Genomic DNA, 20,310 nt, shown 5'->3' with positions numbered 1-20,310 from the left:
AATGACCACCCCGAGTTGACCGTGATGGAAGGGTGTGTGTGTGAGTGTGTGTGTATGTGTTTGTGTGTGTGTGTGTGTGTATGATGAGGGGGAATCCCAGCGCCAGCCACGGAGCCAGATATGGGAGTGTGGGAATGAGACTGAGGGCTGGCAGGCTAACAAGGTCTAACACAGGAGGGGGAGGCCCAAACCAATATGGCACAGAGACTGCTTATTCAACCAGCACAGAGAGCCAGGACTGTGTGTGTGTGTGTGTGTGTGTGTGGTGTGTGCGTGTGTGTGTGCATGTGTGCGCGCGTTTTGTGTGTGCGCGTTTGTGTGTGCGCGTTTCTGTGTGCACGTTTGTGTGTGTGTGTGTGTGTGTGTGTGTGTGTTGTGTGTGTGTGTGTGTGTGTGTGTGTGTGTGTGTGTGTGTGTGTGAAACCCTTGGCCACTTATCCTCCCCGCTGGCTCAGTTAAATTGCACCCATCCTTGGACTTGCAGTGGTTATAACGTACACACACACATTATTCTTCCTCCTGTCTTTCTCTCATTCTCTCCCAGGGATATTTGTATTTTATTTCTGTGGGGGTATTTGGAGCGGTCTCTGCGTTGATGTGGAGAAGGGAGATTTGGACGAATTGTGGATCTGCTCTTGGCGCCTGGCTCGCACTCGGATGGCTGTGTGTGTGTGTGTGTGTGTTTGTGTCTTTGTGTGTGTGTGTGTGTGTGTGTCTTTGTGTGTGTATGTGAGTGCTCAGTGATGGTATTGTGCAGACATAGTGAGGAAAATGCCTCCATTAACAAACCTGAAATTCGTTCACCAGTATTTCATTCACTTGATGGTATGTTTTGATTTATTGTACTCTGGAACCCAGGATGTAGAAAGTGGGCACATCCTTTGCAGCTTAAAAGAAATACAGCTGTCTTTTTGTTCCCAAATAGTTGTGGTATTACTAATAGACTGAGCACGACCTTAAACGGCAGTAAGAGGAAATGTTATGGATATAATAAAATGTGTATTCATGCATAATGACTGGCTCGTTGGCTGCTGAAAAGGTGCAGACACTGGAGAGCACAGACAGGTTGGGGTCACCTCAGGCGAGTGAGGACATGTCCCACAGGGCTGTTATGTAGATCTGAGGGGCCGGGGGTGGGAGCTGACCAGAGATCAGCTTTATTTTGCGACAGTGAATGTCACTGACGGGAAACAGCAGATCTGCTCATCTTCTTCCAGCTGGAAGACAGATCAGGAGGGCGGAAGACTGCTTATGTCATCAGTTCAGTGCGTCTGAGAGAGAAAGTGAGCGTGTCTTAGCAGACATGTTTTATGACATGTGGGTAGGCAGGGTGAAGCACAGCAGGTGTATGGAGTGTATTTTTAGGCCCTGTTGCGGAGGAGCACAGGATGATTGGCAGATATGTTGCTCTATAAAAATCTGCTGACCAGAGAAAGAGACAAAAACACAAAGCCTTGACTGTGTGTCGACCATGGTGTCAACATTGTGAACAAGTACAGATTCATCTGGATTTCCAGGGAAGGCAGACAGTGTTCACACTGCACGCAATTTGAGCTTAAAACACATTTTCACTTCCTTACTCCTCACCTCATGTACTAATAAAAAAATATCTGAGAGGAAACATCCCTCTGAAATCGAAATAGATTCAAAGTAAAACTGTAACATGAAAATTACTAAACCACATAGTGAAAGACCAGAGTTTGAGAGCAGCAGCATAACAGCCATTTGATATTTGCTCATATTTGCTGAGATAATGCTCATTATCAGGTTTATACTTGTATATTAGGTTTCTACTAAAACATGTTCACATGCTTTACTGTTAAAAAAACAAACACTTTATTTCCTTTTATTTTTCTGCACTAGAACACTCTAAACTATATAATTAGTGAACCTAGCTATTGCAATTTCACCCTTTGGTTAATGAACTCCCATGAAGCCTATTTTAATGGGATGCTGGCGCTGTGTTAGGGATAGACCTTACTCATAGACTGTAGCAACACTTTGCAGACAGCCTGTCAGTCAAGCTGCCCTGTTCAGAAACGTGTAACTTTAAGTCTTGATAAAATGTAAACCGGTAGGTCATGTAAAAAATTCACAGCCCTTTTCGTAACGACTGTTGAAATTAACTATAGAGACCAAAACGTGTTTCATTTTTCAGCCTTGGAGGTTGCCGTTTGGTGTTCAGCCTCTATCTGAGACGCTCTGTTTCAGCACCGGTCTCTTTAAGGCCCCCCTTCCGAAAACAGCCCAGTCTGCTTGGGCTGGTCAGTGTTTGCGGGTCATCTGTATCTTGGTATCTCTGCATCTTGCTTCCAGCCAAGAGATAACTACAACAGAGTATAGTGGAACTTTCTATTGTGGAAAATGACCAATAAAAGCTTCTAAACAAAAATCTTAACAACTGGACATGTTCCAGCAGATCCAAAATTGGGGAGAAATTAACATCATCAGCGACCAAGATTACATGTTTCCCTGAATCTAGCATGTAGCTATATGTAGCAATGCATGTAATGTAAACATTTAGGGAGCATGCCTGGAGCAGATGACCATATAAAGAAATCTGCCCCCAGCTGATGTCACCTTATAGCCAAAATAGGAAAAACAACAACAACAAATTATTCAGAATGGTCTGAAAACTAAGGACTTTTGCTCACAGGAAGTAGACATTTATCTCATTACTTGAAACTTTGGCCACATTTAACGTGAGCATCTGATATTATTACATTCTAAATGACAGAAAAAAAGGAAAAACACAATACGTCCTCTTTAAAAGCCATTCATGTTACCTTAAAGAAATTATCAAGCAGGAGATCAATACCTGTTTATCAAGGTACATATCATGTGGGTTGAAAGTGTCTTTCAAGGAAAATATGACAAAGAGCAGCAACATAGACAATTACAAACAACGGACCACATAAACAATACTAAAGATAACAAAAAGTTAATAAGCACAGTGGAAAGGGAAGAAGGATAGCAGCAGAATATTTTACTGAAAGAATGAAGAAGTCATCTCATCACAGTGGATTAACCAGACTGGCTGTAAGCGAGGAGCGTGCAGACACATCATTGAAGAATTTAGTTCTTATGTGAAGATTTTGTGTTTGCAAAGTAAACTCTCTATTAAGAGGGCTGGCAGACGTGTGCACTCGATGTTGGGGAAATTTATAGTTTTATGCTTAACAGTTTGTTACTTGTAGCAAAATATCTGGCTTGTTGGCAAGCATCAGAGGAACTCGGAGTGAAGCCGCAGCTCTGGATCCTCAAAGCAAAGAAAGCAGTGTACACAGAGAGAGAAGATGTCTGTGTTTGTGTTCGAGAGGAAGAGGCAGAGAGGGGGAGACGGGATACAGAGATAAACATACAGAGAAAGAGAGGGAAAGAGCAGCCTCCCTCCTTCTCAGGGCGTCTTGGCTGTTCCTGACGAGCTTGCCCGTGTGAGTGTGAATGTGTGTGTGTTGTGGAGGGCTTGGTGTTGGCATAGAAACTGTCTGCAGGAAGCGGCAGTTCCAGGCGGAGCTCCGCTGGCAGACTCTCTCTGCTCACTTCCTGTGTGCTGCGAGGCAAGCAGGCACGCGCACAAACACACACACACACTTGCATGTACACACACTTGCGCAGGGTTGGAGCGGGGCAGGGCGCTCGCCTGGAGAACAGTCCAACGAAATGAGAGAGCGAGGAAGGGAGGGAGGGAGGAGGGAGTTCAGCAGAGAGCAGCACTTTCCCACAGTCTGGGGATTTGACACATGGCTCTCACACATTCCTCAGCCCTGCGGCCGACCAAGCATCGGCACTCAGGGAAAGGAGGGAGAGAGAGAGGGAGAGGGAGGGGGGGGAGTTCCACCCTTGGCGCTTGCAAACAATATGGAGTTATGGAAGACAGGGAGTGTGTGCCTGTGTTTGCATGTGCCCTGCGTATGTGTCTTAACATGTGTTTGCCTCATGCAGCAGTGTTCAGCCCTTTCTCGGCCACATTTTTCCTGTCAGACTGAATCAGTCACACGCAGAGGCTGGCAGGTAGAGATACGAGCCACCAAGCTGAGGACAGGCTTCTGTTTTACTGACCCACACCTGTGGTTTTCAGCTTGTTGCAGGCCAGTGAAAACACATTAATGACACGCTGACACACTGTTAATGCTGCAGGGACCAGCAGGTTAATGTTTCATGATTAAGAGGCTTTTGTGAGTTTGTTTTTAGTAATTTCTTAGTGCGTGCTGACATCCTCATGTTGTTGTTAGAGATGCTTTACATTAGGGCTAGCCCAAATGCTTCAAAGCTTTAATCATTGCCATGGTTTTCAACGTCCAAATCAGTATTTGAATGCTTCAGTTTTTTTGTCTCCGTCCGTCCATCTGGTGATGTCTCACGAATGCCTTGAGGGAATTTCTTAAAATTTAGCTCAAACGTCCACATGGACTCAACAATGGGCTGATTAGAATTTTGTGTTCAAAGGTCAAGGTGACTATGACCTTGCATTTGTCTAATTCTCATGAATGCAATATCAGAAGACGGCCTTGAGGGAGTTTCCTCAATTTTGGCACAAAGTCATTTATAGCTTTTTTTTTCAACACTAAAATGATGGATAAAGTGAAAGGCAGTGGCAAGTGTCAGACACAAATGAGGTGAGTGTTTTCAGCGCAGTTGTGGACCTCCACATCATCCAATTAAATTGGCTTTCCAACAAGGAAAAGAAACAGATAAGATAAATTATGGATGCTTATTCATGGCTGCCAACTGTGGTGACGCACTTAATTTGCATCTAGTGATGAAGCCTGACCCAGAGTGGCGTTCCATGTTATTAATAACTTACAAAAACATTGCTTGCAGTAGTCCACCTCTTATTACTATCAGACCCTGATTCCCACAGCAGTTTTGAATATTTGCAGGTAATTAACACTTAAAGCTTCGAAGCCTCTGAAATGGTGACAGCCCTACTTTATATAAAATTTTAAAAATGAATACATTTCTGTCAAATTGACTTCCTCCTACCTCCATCTTAAACAAGGGGTATTGTTAATGCTATTGTTAATCAAAATTAAAACCACCAAAGGTGCTGTTACTGTGCTAGCAGGGTAGCACAATTAAGGAGCAAGTGTCCACTTCAGATTGAACCTTTGAGGTGATCTTCTGTTTTGTTCAGTCTGATGCACCTAATTTGAGTACTGCAATGTCTGAATGTCTCATGTACCTTCATACAATGGTTCATATAATATCCTACAATTTAGTGTCCCATGGATGATGTCACATCCTTAACATAAAGTTACTAATGTAACATAAAGTTACAGAGGTTAGGTTTAGGAAAAGAAGCATGGTAATGACGTACCTTAAAATGACTCAAAGTTCACACGGTTCCAACCACTGGTCTCCTGGGTGAAAGTCCTGTGTTTTGTGACCATCCACCAACCGAACCTGCCTCCTGACTGCTCAGGATCACTTCCCTCTTCACTCATATCAGCACATTGATTGTGTAATCGCAGCCCTTCCAAAACTTGTGGGCAGTGTTGCCAACTTGGCAACGTTGTTGCTATATCTAGCGACTTTTCAGACCCCCTTGGCGACTTCATTAGTCAAAAGTGACCAGCGACAGATCTAGGGACTTTTTGTGGTCATTTGGGGAATGATTGTGTTGACAAAAAGCAAAAGCATCTAACATATCCCGTTCCGAGTTCGCTTTACAGCCGAGCTCACGAGAGTCAAGTACAGCGAGGGCAGCTGCCGTCTCCTCCTCCTCGACGTTCACACAGCACTCATGCGGCCAGTCTGACCAGTGGCCCCACAGTCCCGACATGCAGCAGACTCTGTGACCGCTCTGAGAGCTGCCTGCCCTGCAAATGAATCACGCCTGCACAGTTTACGACCAATCACAGATGATGATTTTGTACAGTTACAGCAGAGATGTTATATTGTTTAAATATTCACTCTTTTTTAGTTTCACAGCCCAAAATCCCTCACACGGTTCACTCTGTCTCACTCACACATTCAATCAGTTCCTTGTCCCTCTTCTCGTTCCTCTGGACAAATATAAGCTACAAGACCAAGTTTTTGTTTTGCCCATACATTCATTAGGTCACTTAAAAAGAAAAGAAAAAAGCTAAGGTTATAGTTATATGGCAACAAAAATGTTTGTAAATATATAAATAGTTTGTAAACTACCTGGTTAGTCTGTTCTATTAATTTTGCCTCTCTCAGAATTTCATATTATGCAAATTAGCTGATTACGTCATCTAGCTTCTTCTAGCTTCTTTTGGGAGAGCCAATAGCTACTTCCCTTACAGAGGAGTTGGCAACACTGCTTGTGGGTTATGCTTAAATTACTGGCTCATAATTGAGTGGGATGTGTACGAATATTAGTGCATTACTTTTCCTAGAAGCATGAACAAACAGTACATGAAAACAGTTTGAAATTTCATGACCTTGTTTGCCATCTCAGTTCAATAACAGACTTGTTTTTCTTTCGTTATCACTACAGTCATGCGACCAGGCACTGACACCATCCCTCGACTCTTCTCTGTGGCAATCACTTTAGTTCAATTGAAAACATGACCAAAATAATTTTGGAAAAGCAAGTCTGGCTACACTAATCTCCATAAAATTTTAAATAACAACCCAGAACAGAAAAAAAATTGGTCTTGTGTTTCTCAGTCATTTACCCTGTCACTTTCCCTTTCCCTGTTGTCCCACCTTGTCTAGTTTGGTCTTTGATGTTGTGGCCATGGGTCCGTCCTGTCACTCTACCCCTCACTGAACCCCCCTCCCCTTCAGCCCTCCAGTGCTTCCTTAAATAAATGTTCTGCTCGGTGGGATTTTAAAAGGAAGCCAAGGTCGCCCTCCTTGACAATTACAACGCAGCCTGGGAAGAGTTGCTCTGCAAAGCTGCACTGGCTGGCCCCAGCCAACAGACACACAGACCACCCGTACACGCTCATGACTGAGTGTGTGTGTTAGTGCGGGAGTTAAAGACCTGACAAGCAGGAAAAGAAATGGTTGTAAGAGAAACCTGGGGTGGAGGGAGGTGGCATGAGGAAAAGATGGGAAGATGAAAGTAAGCAGGCTAAATCATTTCTTACTCGAGTGCCCATCCGCTATGGAAGATCCCAAATTGCCAATTAGGATACATCCCCCCTACCCCCCTTTCTTCCAGCTTGGAAGCTCAGGGTCAAAATTAGAACATCTGAGTCTCTAAATGGCTGTGTTTCTCATTTATGAGAGAATCCAAACACAGCGGGGAAGAAAACTGCTGTGGTCCAGGCGATGAATGGCAGGCAGGCGTTTGATGCTAGGAAAGCGACAACAAAGCATTCCCGGAGGGAAACGATAGAAGGACAAACCAGCGCTGCTATTCCACACTACACGCCTGTGACACCTTGACACTGCAATTTCCTGCTAATTAAGAGCCGGCAGTCCCTTCCCTGTCAGCACATCCTCAGCATGTCTGTGTGTGCTGTGTGTGTGTCCGAGGCCCGAGAGGTCAGCTGGACTGATGAACCGGGTCAGCTGAGATAGGAAGGGATGGGTGGGAATGAACATTTGAGTTCAGGTGTGTGCGTGTGTGTGTGTGTGTGTGTGTGTGTGTGAGAGTGAGAAAGAGAGAGAGAAAACACGTTTCTGTGTGACACTGCGGTCTAGGTGTGGTTTGGTAGCTGAGTGCCTCTCATCTTTTGCCAGTTTTGTGTGTGTGTGTTTGTCAATGGAGGCATCAGGAGCACAGCTGCCGAACAGCTTAGCGTGCTAATAAAAGAGAATGAATGATATTATGAAGGTGGGCTCCGTTCCATCGTTATTCAGAGGAGCTGCAGGCTGGTTTCAGAAATCACCTGCATGTCTGCATGTCAGGGATCAAACCAGGGATTCATTTTTAATGAGGACATCACTTTCCTCTGACAGACTTCATAAAGAAAAAGGGCTTCATATGTTGCCTACATAACCATCTGTTACTGTACTGCAAAGGTTAACTTAAAGTGTATTTCTGTATGTATATATATATATATACACACTGTGCGTGTACCCATGTTAATCCTCTGTTTGACAGTCGAACATCTGTCCTGACATGACATGAAGAGTGTGCATGTTTTTCTATTGATTTGGGTGTAATTAACTTTATGTGCTACAGGGCAATTTCCACGGCACACATTAAAGGCAAAAACAGTAACCTCACCAAACTCATCTTTTGTTTGTCACGTAAATCATTTTCTGTATGTCATATAGTTTGCATGTGTTTGCAGGAGTGTGTCAGGGAGAAAAAGTGAGTGTTCATATTTGTATGATGGGGCCCCACCCAAACGACGAGTTGGGGCATCACGGTGGCCCCATTGTACCCGAGGGGAGACTGTTTCCCACTGATGTCTGATGTTTTTAGAAGCAGCCGAAGTTTTCTTTTGTTTCCAGATGACTTGCAGGCAGAAAAAAAGTCTGTCACCATAAGCAGATCGCAGTGAAGCAGCGAAGGCAAACGAATAATACACACACACACACACACACACACACACACACACACACACACACACTCACACACTCGGCGACGCGGATGAGGAGGGCTTTGATGTTTCCTCAAGATGTTTTGTTCGGCGTGGCAGACGCCATGCAGCACAAAACCGCTCTCCCCCATGTGTGTGAAGGCAGGGGATTAGCAGCTCCTGGAGTCCGTCTAATGAAGCCTGTTTGATGTGAGGGCCCAATTACCGTACGGGGGCCTAGAAAAAGGGCGGGGTGTGTGTTTGTGTCGGGGGGGTGAGAGTCCATCTACTGCGACAGCTCAGATGACCCCGCCATACACCCCTAGACTCCATTACCCCATTCCCCAATTGTGCCTCTGTGTCCCCCCTGCCCCATATATTGTTAATGTGCAGAGTAGAGTTTGGTCTTAAAATAATTTTTTACAACTCAAAATGTATGATTAGTATAATGTCTCTTAACCTGAAGTATAAAAATAACAAATGTGAAAAGACTGGGGCAGCTCCTTTTAAAGATCATTATTGTCTTGTTGAAACTGGTGAAGAACAGAATTTTGGTATGCTTGTTGTGTTTTTAAAATGCTCTTTTCACAGTTGTAAAGTTCCATTATAAATATTGTAGATACAGCTGTGCTTTGAGAGGAAAGAAATTGTTTCTTGAGTCAGTATAAGTTGTGAATAAATCTGTGGTCATTTGAATTATGGTGATCACCAGCCAGATGCCATATTTTATGCATTCATTGTCCTGATACATCACAGGCTGATTCAGGTGAGTGCTCAGAGGTCCTTACAGGTTCAATATTTTGGACCCTATTTAAAACAAACCAGTCGAACACCTTCGCAAACTTGCATATTTGCCCAGTTTACACATGGTATTAGCTTGCATCTATAGTGATCAGATCACAAGTGGGCATCATGAAATACATGTGTGAATGCACCCAAAGTGACGTCAGTGCTTCTTGAAATCCAATCCCTCACAGTACATTTGGAGGTGTTGTGAGTCGCATATGGCCACATTTTTTCAGCAGTGCGTATGCCAGTGTGTCGTAAACCACACTGTGTGAGCAGAAGTAGGTACTCATTTGTGCGCCAATGCAAAATGGATTCTCGTGGATGGAACACACATGAAACACTGTCTGATTTCCATTTGGGCTGCAGATTCAGTACAACAGAAACTGGATGATTTGTATGTCAACTGGTGATTTATTAGGACATTTCAAAAAAGATGGAGGTAGACACAGGAAGTGGATTTGCTGCCTCCTACCAGTTAAAAACAGTGCATCTGGTCTTTTCAAGCGGAAATGATGTACATAGTTACACGCATGTGGAGCAGGGAAGTGATATCTGGTTGCAAGAGGTCACCTGAGAGACCAGTCTAATTGCAGGTGTAAGTAGACAGACTTTTAGCTGTCCACCTTTTGAGAAGATGCATGTTAATACAGGGCCACAATCATTTTTGAAATAAAATAAAGAAAGATCTGATATCTGAACATCCTGAAGGATAGTTAGACCTGATCCAACGTTCAGTTGATCCAAGTAGACCTTAATGGGGAGAGAACATGAGCACCGGCGGCAGCATGATGCGCTATCAAATAACAAGCAGGCGTGAACAACAATATAATAATATTGTCCCAGGAGCAAAAAAAACCTTTGTCTCTATGCTCCTAAACATCTTTAAGGCCTATTTTCACCCCCTGCACCCCCTGAGGAGGCTGTTTTTTGATGCGGTGCCAGTGTAGGTAGGGAGTAGTTCACCACAGGCAAGAATGGGAGTGTATGAGAATGCAAGAGACAGAGGATTAAAAAAAAACAAAAATTGCTGAAATGTTGTCACGTCATTCAGACCCATATCTGAACAAGAGCAAATATTTGGCTTGTGGGAGGGGAAGAGGCTGGATATGTTAGCACCGGGAGTCTGGCGGATGTGCTGCGTGTGCATGCCAATTGCACTGAGGGAACACGTAGAGCATGTGTGTACATCTGACTGTGTGTATAGAGACAACTGTTTGTGTAAGAGGAGTATGTGGCAGGGCGTGAATGTAAGCATGCAATTTCGAATGTGAATGTGAGGATGTACAGTTTATTTTTGCAAATGAATGACTTCCCTCCACAAGACCACTTTGACAGTAGTTTTAACAATAGCTTCACTCCACTTTAAAGTCCTCATCATACAGCCACCAGAGTGCTCTGCGACTCTATAAGATAATTGACATAGCAACTGTGACACCCTTTTTTTTGTGGACTGATGTTTTGAATCCTCGAGTTCGGCATTTCGGCTGCTGCCATCTTGTTTTTCTGGAGCCAGAAGTGACCATATCTGGATGAGAGGGTGGAGGTGTGAAGAAACGAGGGGTGGAACTGATTCATATCTCTAGACTGCAGCAACTCCTCACAGACAGTCTGCCACTTGAATGGCCCCTCCCCTAAACATGCATAGCTTTGGGCTTTCAACTTCAGTAGTTGAAGGCCCCCCCTACAGTTGTTATGAATGTTGAAATTAGCTATAGAGACCAAAACTGTGTATGTAACAGGCTGTAAACATGTTTATTTCTGCTGTAAGGTTGGGCATTTTAACATGGGGGTCTATGGGGATTGACTCTGCTTAAGAGCCAGTCTCAAGTGGCTATCCATGAAGTGCAGTTTTTGGCACTTTCACATTGGCTTCATTTTTCAGCCTTGGTAATTGCCACTCGGTCACTCTATTTAGGTGTTTTCTTGTAAAAACAGGAAGCTAGGGAGGGATTTGTTGTGGTAGCCAATAGAAATGGGGATTCGGCATTGTGGGTCTGGACGGTGCAATAACATTTCTCTTTACAATTAATACTTGAGATGATGAAGGCACTTGCAAACAACAAGGTGGTACAAAATGTACACCATACTTTGGAGCTGGCAAAACTAAAAACACAATGACGGCTTATAACTGCGAGCTAGCTTGTAGGTCCTGTATGCCAGTCGTTAACATACAGTATTTTCCAAGAAATGACAAATGCTACAATAACATTAAGAATCCTGACAAAACAACTTTTTGTCATTGTTGGTCCAGATACCATTATAAAGGTGACAATCAGTGTAAGAAGTGTGACAAAACAAACCCTAATCTACTCTGATTCCATGATGTCTTTAAATCACATAAAACAAGAACCTCCTCACTATAACCCGCCACAAAACCACCACTTCCTCGTCATTGTGTAGCTTAATACTAAGCATATTTATCTCAAAACATAAACCAAGTGTTATTGCATGTTGTATTAATAGATTGCATTGTAGGTTGGTTATTGTTATTGAGTCTGATGTATAATATACATTGGCCTTGCACTGAGGAAAAAGCTTTCTGTCTGATATTTGGTAGTACCATTTCTGTCTGATAATAAATTATGATACAAGCTGATAAAAAGGGAATTTGTCTCTTAAATGGACTACATGATAGTGATCTATTAGTGATTCACGGCTTGTGTGATAAAGTAATAAACTATCCCATGAGAGTTTACTGCATCTCTGTTAACTGTGATAACTTCCTCATTAACTTCATCTGTGCCTTATTATAGTATCTAAGCTGATGATCAACATTGTACTGCCAAAATAACGTGTCACCAAAGCAAACCCTCAGTCTGCATGCTCATTTTGTTCATTTACTTTGAAGTGAGAAGGACACATTACGACAGGAGATATGGTAAACAAGGGACTCTCCCGCCAGTCAGAGCTTACTCATCGTCTGCTTGGATGAAGTCCGGGAAACTAGGTTCACCCACTCAGCACCAGTCTGTCCTCTTTTCACCGCTGTGATCCACTAAAGTCATGAAGGCTGACTTCATCAGCTCCCTCTAAATGTTGGATGAGCTGACATCATTAAAACCAATCATGCTGTACACCTCAAATGTTACATCTGCGGATCACTTTGTGTGAATGAGTGACCTAAACACAAGCAGACTGGATCAACGTGTTTATCAATACTGCTACTAGTAGCAGTAGTGGTCGAAACAACTGAGAACATTTACTTAAGTACAGTTGAAGGTGTTTGATTTTTTCTGTTTTCTGCTACATTATACTTATGCTATACTACTCTACCATAGTCTACCCTAAATTTTCTTTCTATTTCACTACATTTATCTGACAGTTACAGTTATTATTGTTAATTTACCTTGAAAATACTTTTAGCGCATAAAATAGGATGTATTAGGCATAGAATGAAGCATATTTTGGATTATGATCCTAAAGAGAAGAGCAGTGCAGAGTTTGGGCCCTTTGTCACATTTAAGGGCCTTGACACACCAAGCCGACGGTCGGCCATTGGTCAACGTTGGGTTGTTGGTCAACATCTGTCGCGCTTATTTTGGCTGTGTCCCACACCGTTGGCAATAGTTGACACTTGTCTGCTTTTTCTGGACGATTCAGTGTGTTAAATCACGGTCAGTGAGAAAAATCACTCTGGTAGTTCAGCTCAGAGCATAAGAAGAGAAAGGGAAATGAGGAGAGCAAAAAAAAAATGACTACAGTCAAGACGGCGTGAGATCAAACAAACTTATTAAATAAGGTAAAATTGTTTTTTAGCCATTGAGGAGGTCTTTAGCAGAAAATTGTTAATTATTATTCACTGGCATAACATAAATATCATTTACTTTTTCAACATTGAGGCGTTTTGTAAATATGCTAACTAACTGGCTAACTACTGTCTTTAATCTGTCCTGTCTGCATTCTGGTTTCCCTTTTAGGCTCATTTATGCTCCCTTTACATATGAAAAAAGATATATCTGTTTCAAACATTTTAAAAGTCACCGTCCACACACTTTCATTCATTCTTTCTGATAGCACAGATACGGCCATTAAACGGCGCTAGAGGGCAGAGTCAACACTTTCACACTACAAATGAGGCGATGGTGGAGGAGGTCGTAATAATGCACCTTTAAAAGGAGGCAGCATCTCGCTTGAACTGTGCTACATTGCCTCCTCAATTTCCAGTGGTACTGCACCATTTCATTTGTATCAAAAGCTTTCAGAAAACCTGAAAAATATGGTCGAAATGAATGCAGTACAGACAGAAGGCTTGAGCGGTCTTTACCGTTGAGCATAAATGAGCCCAAATGAGGCACAATGATGAATACAGACTACAGCCAACTATTTGGCCGACACAGGCGATTTGAGGAGACGCAAAATTCTGCCTTCGTCACAGCTAGTTTTTTGATGTTGATTTAGTATATCTGGTCCTTGATATGTCTGTGAGTTGTTAGCATTTCCACCGGAGACTTTTCACCTGTAAAAATAACTTTTGAGGGTTCAAATACATACAATGCTCCATTAAAAAAAAAAAAAAAAAAAGAAAGCAAAGATCAATGTAAGCAATAGAAAGTTGCAAGATAGTATTGGTCATTGGACTAAACTAACTTCATATAAAATAGTTCAAACTGGCTCCACCCTTATCAGCTAAAGCAGTAAAACACTGCTAATGCACCGATGCATCAACATCAACAATCTAAGCAGTAAAGTTTATTAGTGGGAGACAAATTCTGTGTCCTTAAAAGCATCAGAATATTGTTCGCACATTATAGATGTGATCTATGTTACACAGTAACCATTAGTTCATTTCTTCTTAAAGTGTGTGGCTCTAGAGGGGGCAAAGATGACTGAAAGGAGCCGTCTGTGGGGTGAGTGATTTCATAAACAGAGAAAAGAGAGGAAGTCGATGACACACAATCTGTGGCATGGCTGGACTGGGTCAGTGGAAGCCAGTGTGGTCAAAGAGGATGTGTGTATGGGGGGTTGGGGGGTGCTGCTGCATGCCAACGGGGTCGTGTTTGCATCTCCAGAGAGGCCCAGAGAGGCAAGATCTTATCTGGCGCGTGCCTCAGCCGCTGTTTCCCACAATCTGCATGCTCCACTGCCAGGAGGGGGGTGAGAGGCGAGACTTATGATTATATGTGTGTGTGCGTGTATGTCAGCAGGGGTCCCATCCTGTCAACTTTACGCCATTTTGACTGCCATGACATAATGCGCCTCAATACAGTGACCCCCCTCCACACACACACACACACACACACACACACACACACACCCTCTTTCCGCTTTTTCTTTCTTCTTCAAAGGTTCCGCACATCAACAAGGGCCTCCTTTTCTGTGAATGTCGCATATTTGGCTTTTCATCAGTGGCCCCATTCCCCTTTTTCTTTCCAAAGACCCCCACCCCTCCCTGTCTTTTCCCTTACCAATGTTTTTTACTTTGATTGGGGCTTTGGCAAGGATTAGACCCCCCCCCCTACCCTCCTTTAGTCCCCCACCATTACCACCATAGCCTGCTTTTTTAAATGTTTTTTGCTATGAATGAGAAATGGCAAAAACCATTACAGGGCATATTGTAGAGATTTAATGATGACCTTGCCAGCCTTGAGGTGCAATGATTAATCAGTTGGTTATCTACTATTAGACTGATCACCAACTAATTAGATAATTTATTCTTTTTTATGGATTTTTTTTAATTCTCTGATTTACGCTTCTTAATTTTGAGTATTTTTTAGTTTCTTTACTCCTCTGTGACAGTAAACTGATCTTTTGGTTGTTGAAAAGACAAGACCTTTTAAGACACCACACTGGGTTTCTGGAAACACTGATCAACATTTTTTGTCATTTTCCGAATTTTTATAAACCCAACAACTAATCAGTTAATCAAGAAAAAAACTTAACAGATCAACAGACATGTAAATAATCATTGGTAGCAGCCCTAGAATGGAGAATCTGTTCTGACACACACACATTCATGTGCACAAACATTGGAAATTTTCATATACATTGTGCTATTTGTTACCAGATTTTATCCTATTTAAAATTTCGACATTGCCTATAAATTTTCAGTCCTACAGGGCGCTCAAATTCTCACGCAGAGATTGCAAGTTTGGCATTTGTGCTAACTAGTGAGACAAGTCAAAATGAGAGCAAGAGTTAATTATCTCGTATCAAATCGCAGCTTGCATGTTGCAAGCATATTGTAGCTTTTGACATATTAGCCTTTGAAACAAGGAATTCATGTGCGGTGTTGTGAGCGTTACTTTTAACAGATTACTAAATACATGCCCAAAAATGTAATTTGCAACGTATTCCATTAGATTTCTCAAATGAAGTTGCGTATTTGAAATGCTAAGGGTTACTAAGGGTTTGTAGAATACTCACTCATTTGTCTGGGTCTTACATTTCCATGCCAGGAACACGACAGTGTCCTGGCTACATTTCTTCCAGTTTTACTTACTTTTGCTCAACATCTTTCCCGTTGCATATTTTATTTATTTATTTTTAATGATTAATGATTAATCGCCTTGAAAACAATTAACAGATGTGCAGCCCGTAAAGTCTGCAGCATTGCAGTTAAATCAGCAGTTATGTCTGTCCATGTTTGTCCATGCATTCCTGGCTTGCTGGCCCGTTTTGCATGTGTGTGATAAAGTGTTTGTGTGGGTGCACACGTGGGACAAGCTTCCAGAGGTTAGCTGAAGAAAGCCTGGCAGATTTCAGGGAGTCACTCCAGGTCGAGCCCAGAGCCCCCTAACATCCACCGTCACTGCTCCAAGGTTAGGAATCTGATGTGTGTGCGTGTGTTTGCAGCCGCCCCCACAGCTGGGAAAAGATCGATGCAGCCTCCACCAGCAGGCTCCTGGCCTCCGGCTGCTACTGTCTGAGAATGAGAGGCGGCGGGGTGTGTGTGTGTGTGTGCGTGTGTGTGTGTGTGTGTTAGGCAGAGAGGATGGAGGGAATGAGTGAGTAGCAGAGGGAGGGATGAGGGAACAAAATGAGAGGTGAGGAGGGAAGGAGGGAGGGTGGGGAAGAGACGAAATATGCCCAAGCTGGCTGACTCACTCCCTCCTTATCTTCCTCCCTTACTCACAAACACACATATGCTCTCTCCCCTGAGTACATACACACATGAACACAAACACACACACACACACTCATGAACACACTCCTCTCCTTTCTCCTGCCAAGCGCTCCTGTGCCCCTGCTCATCTGCGTGGGGGGCCCTGCAGGCAGTCTGGGCCCTTACGTGCCCTCTCTTTACACACACACAGATGTACACACACACACACTCAGGCACACAGAGGAGTTGATGTGTAAGACACGCTCTGATCCTGCATGCTGATGATGAAAGACAAGCAGCCGGGCTCCTGTCTTTGTGCCAGAGGGCAAGACCTGATAGGAACCCGCTGATTCTTGATCCTCCTCCTCTTCCTCCTCCATCTTCATCACTATTGGAATAATTTAAATTTCACCACATTTTTATTATGCTTCCGCTCTCATCCTAAACAGGTTCCTCTGTTTTAACAGGTTTTTGGTAGACACCAGCGATCAGCGGGTCTGAAGTTGAGGTCTAAAGATGACAATTTGAGCAGTTTTTAATGGAAATAAGCAGGAAGAACAGTTTGCTTGTGCAGAAATGGAGCAGCAGTCTAATGAACATTCTCTGTATATTTGTGGTTTCATATTAATGCCTTACTCTGTGTGGCAGAGTGCAATGCTTCATGTTTTTACGTGCATAGCCCCCAGCCTCACACCTGGCCTGGCAGGAGCTCTAGTCCCACCCCTCCTCCTCCTCCTCTGGTTCCTCCATTAAACCCACCACCTCCAGCTCCACCCCCCCCCTACACCCAAGAGAGGGAGGGACAGCACAAGACTCCTTCTGGGTTCTTCAATCACATAAACAGTGCCTGAATGAAACCTGTTGCCCACATTCAAGGGTAGTTTCAAGAGAGGATGAACCGTGTGTGTGTGTGTGTGTGTGTGTGTGTGTGTGTGTGTGTGTGTGTGTGTGTGTGTGTGTGTGTTTGTGTATGGTGCAGATGGCCTGGGCGATGAAGGCATAAATTAGCCTGTACAAGGAAGGGAGATCCCCCATTGTTCTGATGGATTGCACACACACACACACATATACACACATGCACACAAGCCCTCTGAGTCTGGCTCAAGCAGGAAGATCACACACTCTCTGTCACAGCCTCTCAGATCAAGCTGCCCAGAGCTTCCTGTAATCCCTCCTCTGTAACATTAATTATAAACTGGTGCTTTGTGCCCCGTGGACCAACCGTGACTTTCCCAGGACAATTAAAGTTACTCAGTGGAAGAAGGGGGATTGGGTAAAAAAAGGAGGGAAAGGGGATCAGGGAGTGAGTCAGGGGATTTGACTAGAATTGCGTCTAAGGGCGCTGAAATAAGGCAATGGGTGAGATGAGAGTGGGAGTTTGGGGCTGGGCATACAGGATGTCTAACTTGAGTCGGAGCAGGGATAAGTCAGAGGTACTGGAGCTTTTACATTGTTTTGTAAGTGAGACTTTTAGCATAAGCTTCGGCCCCAGAGTCGAGGGTTGAACAGGGGAGGGTCTGGGTGGGCGAATGCGTGGCCAGTGCGGGTGCGGATTAGCTGCCATCTCAGGGGAGTAATTGGCCAATGTGTGGGAAACATGACCCAGTTTTACTTCTTCACCCCGGTAATTCCTAAATGTAAAAAAATTCATCCAAATACGCTTTTTGCTTATTACGTATTAGAATGGCTTTTTATGCCTCTGTGCCGGTGATAGTTATGATTCCTTCTGTACGTACATCTGGCGCATTCTTTTGAACGCTATATCTTAACACCTCGAGGAAATTTCCTCAAATTTAACACATACATTTACTTGGACTCAACAATAAGCTGATTAGATTTTGGTGGTCAAAGGTCAAGGTCCCCGTGACATTGCCTGTCGCATTCTTGTGCATGTAAAACTTTGAGGGAATTTCCTTTAAATTTGCCACAAACGTTTGAGTAGACTCAAGAATGAGCTGATTTTGATGGTCAAAGGTCAAGGTCACAGTTCGTCTCCATCTTGTAATCTCAATAATTCAAGAGCAGTTTCTTACAATTTCACACAAACATTCACTTGGATTCAACAGTGAGCTGTTTAGAATTTGGTGTTGAAAGGTCAAGGTCACACTGATCTTGCATCCGTCTCATTTTTATGAACACAATATCTGAGGATGGCCTTAAAGTAGTTTCCTCAAGTTTGGCATAAATGTCCGCTTGGATTCAAGAATGAACTGATTAGAATCTGGTGGTCGAAGGTTGAAGTCACTGTGACCTCATAACACGTTCAGGATCTTGGGTTGGCTGCACAGTAATGCACTGTCCCTGGGGGCTTGCAGTAATTGGCTGAATATCTGTCCCGCTGGTCACTGCTCTTAAACAGGCTGCTGAATCACTAAATCCTGTTTGAGTGTTTTTTTTAACTTCCTACCAAGATTGACTTGCTCTGCTGAGGGCACCTGCACTGTGCTGTGTTGGCCTGCAACAAGTGAAGAAAAAAAAGCTTAAAATACAGTATGCAGCTAACTCAAAAAAGGCCGTCTTCAGAGCATAACTGACCAAACTGTGTCCCTGCCCGGCCCTTTGCCTTCTGCGTAGCCCTGAGATGACATTACTTCTCCAGCTCACTGTGCCAAAGGCAAACCCTTTCAAGTAGCTCCTGATCTGTTTGCAACAAGAGGGTTTATTTCTAGATAAGTGGAGGCAGAGTAGTTATCAGGCCAGCCAGTGAAGTGGTTCACTTGACAGATGTTGTTATCCCAAATGGATCTGATAGGCTGCTGTTTAATCCTGTTACAGCACCTTGCTTCAGGACATGCGCCTAGCTTCCTCAGCGACGCCCTTTCTGTGAACCGTTGACCCCTCGCTGTGGTTCGTGTTAAACTACTATGAGCCATGATAATGTGTGGACCTGTCACCTCCTCCCACATATTCTAATCATAAATGCAGCTTTTTTTTGTTAGTGATTCATATTCAGTGGATGCATTCCGGACCAAATGGGTAAAAACAGCTACTAGTATCTACTGAATCTACTGAACACTGCTATGCTGCTGTGTTTTACTTGAGCTTGTTGCTGAGTTGTTGTTTTTTTTTTACATTTGGTCCCTTGTTACACGAGTGCCAAGTTGGCTGGTGCAGTAGCGACAGCAATCTCCTCCTAAAGGCTGATTTAGAGTTGTATGCAGGCTCTACACAGACCCTTATGCCATAGCCTATGCGGGTTGCTTACATCATTGTAAGCATTTATCCTTGTGTGCTGGTGTGTCTGCATTGCTTTGCAGTTACACAGCCGAAATGCTAGTTAGCGATGACGTTTCTATGCCATTATGTTTCTTTGTGTACTTCAAACAATGCCACCTGAAACTGATTGAATTATGTTGGAGTTCAACCAGGCCCCTAGGAAAACTGTTTAGCCTTTCAGCAATTTTTTTCTAGCTTTTATGTTATTGCAGTGAAAAAATAAATCCCCTGCAGCCCACAGTTTTACATCTGTAAAACTGTTGACAGGACACCTCCAACTGCAAACAAATTGAATTATGACTTATGAGCCATTGTGGTTTTTTTTTTGTAAAACTTGATTTTTTTTTTGGTGTATGCGCCAGGTGAGCAACTCCAGTGGAATGAATAGAGGGCACTTTGGTCTGCTGTCAAGTAATTTTTAAAGTCTATGTGTTAAAGCTACTGTATTAACTGTAGTAGTATTTGCAATGGGACAAAGAAGAGTCTTGCAAATGTACATACTATTATGGACTTCATCAGTTAACGTCTCATAGATTTAGTCCCTATTCACTAAGAAGAAAGAGGTTCAGGAAATGTATAGGAGGAGACGCCATGCTACCAAGTGGACCAATCACATCGGCCCCAACTCCCTGCTGGATCAGCAAACTTTCTGTTGCTGCCATACACAGTCTAGACTCAGCACTATGTAATGGCCACCAGCCAACTCGGTCCCCTCGTCCGGGATTTGCGCTGGCTGAATTTGAGTTGCCACAGCTGAGCTGAAGGTCTGCTGCCCTTTCTTATATAGCCAAACTAGTCTCAGATGGGGAGTGA

Source organism: Plectropomus leopardus, chromosome 3 (assembly GCF_008729295.1).
Source record: "Plectropomus leopardus isolate mb chromosome 3, YSFRI_Pleo_2.0, whole genome shotgun sequence".
NCBI lineage: Eukaryota > Metazoa > Chordata > Actinopteri > Perciformes > Serranidae > Plectropomus > Plectropomus leopardus.
This window is presented reverse-complemented; position numbering follows the sequence as displayed.